This window comes from Talpa occidentalis, unplaced genomic scaffold (genome assembly GCF_014898055.3).
Source record: "Talpa occidentalis isolate TD23 unplaced genomic scaffold, MPIMG_talOcc4v2.1 talOcc4.17, whole genome shotgun sequence".
In the NCBI taxonomy this organism is placed as follows: domain Eukaryota; kingdom Metazoa; phylum Chordata; class Mammalia; order Eulipotyphla; family Talpidae; genus Talpa; species Talpa occidentalis.
The window spans coordinates 47,132,636-47,135,712 of record NW_023601754.1 but is presented as its reverse complement, the minus strand read 5'-3'; the positions used below and the strand labels follow the sequence as shown (position 1 = coordinate 47,135,712).

Genomic DNA, 3,077 nt, shown 5'->3' with positions numbered 1-3,077 from the left:
TTCGAAGTTGAGCTCCTTTCTCGATCCATCCTCCCCATCAACCTGTCATCCAGACACTGCCCTCCCCTCGCATCCCCATCCATCATGCTTCCCATCCCCGCCCTCCGTCTCTTCTGGCTGCCATCCTTCCCCCTCCCTCTTTGACCTCTGCTTTCATCTGGACACACCATCAGCGTCAGCCATGCTCCTGTTTGCCCGTCCACCACCCGCCGCCCACCACCCGCCGCCCAGCCTTCCGTACCCTTGTCTGTCCATCCATCTGTGTGTCTGTCCTTCCACCCCTTCCCACCCCCTTCATGATCTCAGCCATCCCTCCACGGGTCCTCTTTTCATCCACCGGGTCACAGGGAACCCGGTGTCTGCGGAGCAGGGAGAGTGGAGTGCGCCCCCTACCTGACCTCCGCACCCACCTTTGCCTCCTGAGCCAGGTGCTTCTGAGGCCCATTCCCAGCACCCCCCACCCCCTGGTGTTGTCCTGGAATCAGATGAGACTCTCACGGCCCACAGGACCAGGAGTGACACACCCCATGCTATGCAGTTGTAGGGGCTGGAGCCATCTGTGTTGCCTCTACCCGGCCCCCGCCCGCGGCTAAACCCCGGCTTATGGTGAACTGGGTGTTTGTGACGATGATGATGGGGGTGTTTGTTTTTTTTTAAGGATTCATTTTTACTGCAGAACACCCCGAGCCTTCGGTCGATGCAGGTGTGGGGCACATCTCCGCACGCGACCCCGTGGGCAGCCGGGAAAGACAGATGATTTTCCGTTGCTGGTAGAATACTTTCCTTGTGAAAAAGACGTGCTTCTAAGGCTACCGTCGGTAAAATCCCTCAGCACTGAGACCTCAGCAGCAGTCATAAATGCTTGCAAAGCTCTCACTGAGTTGGAAGTTCATGAGAACACTTTCACTACTTTGCGAGTGTTTGTAAATTTGATCCCACAGCACAAATTTGGATGGATGCTTGTGGAAGGAGAAGCATGGGCTGAGTGGGGCTGTGGAAGGCATCGCTTACTACATGAGGCTGCTCAGAGCCTGCTGGCAGCTTCTCTCTTTGTTATAGGACAGGGAGAGGGGCAGCCCAAACCCCGCAAACCTGCCTATTCTACATGGGTTCTGCCATCCGCCGCATCAACACAAAACATAGGAGACTTTAATGGGAAGGAACTTTAATAAAACTAGGAAACAATACAGGTAAGGCAAAGAGTCTAGTTTCTAAATGAAGCATCCAGAGTTACCCGTCCCCTCGTGGGTAAAAGTCCATCCAAATGGGATTGGCCCAGAGCAAGGCCCCAAAGCCTGCCACAAGTCTAAGGCATCTTCCAGTGGGGACCCACAGAAAAGGGCCAGAAACAACCAGACAAGCCCGGAAGGAAAAGAGCAAAATCAACATCAAGATAAAAGCTGCCATTGTCACCTCCCCATGGGTCTCACCCACATCTGTGTCACCCAGTCCACGACCAAAAGACAAGCGCAGTTTCTTCACGTGTCTCCTGGCTCCATCCTGCCTCCTTCCTCAGTCTCTTCTGCAGCTTCTCCTCTCCCTGCTCAGCTCCACCCTCCCTTGGGTGGGGCAGGGAACCTGGAACCTCCCCCTTTCCTGGGGACCACCCTGTTACATGTTCACTTGGAAGTTGTGGGGAAGCTGTACCCCCAACTTCATGTTTTTAAAGGATTTGTACAATTCTGTGGTCTTTCGGTTCTTCGGTAAAACTCAGTAGGTCTCGTGAACAAAGGAGGTGGAGAAAACTCTCCGTGTATATATTTGAGGCACTGACATCATACTTTAGTTGTGGACTTTGTATAATTTTCCACCATCTGCTTAGCAATAGGATGATGCAAATTGAAAGAGCAAAAGTGTTCAGGGCTCTTTTGCTTCCAAGGACTCATTGATAATGTTAAAGGGTTAATGAAAAATAAATCTCTAAATGTCGAGGCGATTCTTCAAAGGGACATGACTCAAAACTAATCATCTTGAAACAGATGATTAGTGCGGCTTTCTTGTGGCATAATGATCTCTTGAAAACGGTTTTTAGCCCTTGAAGATGGTTACTCTCTTAGATCGGTGTTTTTAAATACTTCTGCCAACACAGAGGCAGGTGTGCTGTTGAAGTGTTGAAGAAGGGAATGGAAAATGACAGCAAGGCTCCTTTTTGGTCAGGGACACCTTTTAAAAGTTCTTGATCAAGGGCCTCCCCGGTGGTGCAGCGGTTGAGCGCTGGGTTGCGAAGCTGCCCGCGGCCTCTGCGGTGCCGGTTCGATCCCCGGCTGCTCCCCGGCCACCGGAGGAGGGTCCCACATGGCGCGCAGACCTCCCCTGCCGCCCGCTGCTCCCCTCCGCAGTGTACCTCAGTCCTTCTGCCTGCTCTGCTCCCCGCTCTGGCTCTGGGGAATTCTCTCGCCCTCCCGCGCTTCTGACTGTGCCCAGTGCATGTATAGACAAAACAAACAAACAAACCAGCAAACAGGTGAATAAAGCATGCCTCTATAAAAAAAAAAAAAGTTCTTGATCAAGAGCTACAACATAATCCTGAATAATGGCAAAATAAGTTGTGCCGTGAAAGATGGAATTGAGAGTTTCAACAAATCAGACTTGAAGAGCAGTTACCGGCATTGTTAAATTCATGCGAACACGTCATCAAAAGATAGGCTCATCATGCCAGTGTTGGGCATGTGTCCTTATTAATGGGGGGGACAGAACTCAGTGGAAGTTGAATTAGAGAAGAGAACACAGTAAGTTGGATGTGAATACTATTAAAACTACGTTACGATGTCAGTGGAACATAGGCCGTGCCTGCAAGGGACTCTGAAAGCAAATTCTGCAAAAAAGCAAGTGTGAAGGAGAATCAAAACATCGGGACCTAGGAGTGAAGAGAAAGGTATGTGATTCGATAAATGATCATTTATTTCGGATAATCAGTGAAAATATCTTGGTGTGGCCAAACAAGCGCATAGGTCGGGTTTCCAAGAAGTGGGCTCTGAGAGACCAGCATCCTGGGTGTTCAGCAAGTGTCCCCGGGGTGGTGTCTGCAGAGGGGGTGCAGAAGGAGCTTTTGGGCAGCCCAGCGGCGGCCACAGCTG

General features: G+C 51.1%; 1 protein-coding gene across 1 annotated transcript in view; it reads left to right on the top strand.

Annotated features, from left to right (window-relative positions):
- Positions 1 to 2,553: 2,553 nt before the first annotated feature.
- The window catches only part of NUP62 (nucleoporin 62), a 34,715-nt gene continuing 34,191 nt past the window's right edge, over positions 2,554 to 3,077 (top strand). Inside the window, exon 1 of the mRNA XM_054697347.1 lies at positions 2,554 to 2,875. The gene's annotated coding sequence lies outside the window, so the exon portion shown is untranslated. The remainder of the gene's footprint in view (positions 2,876 to 3,077) is intronic.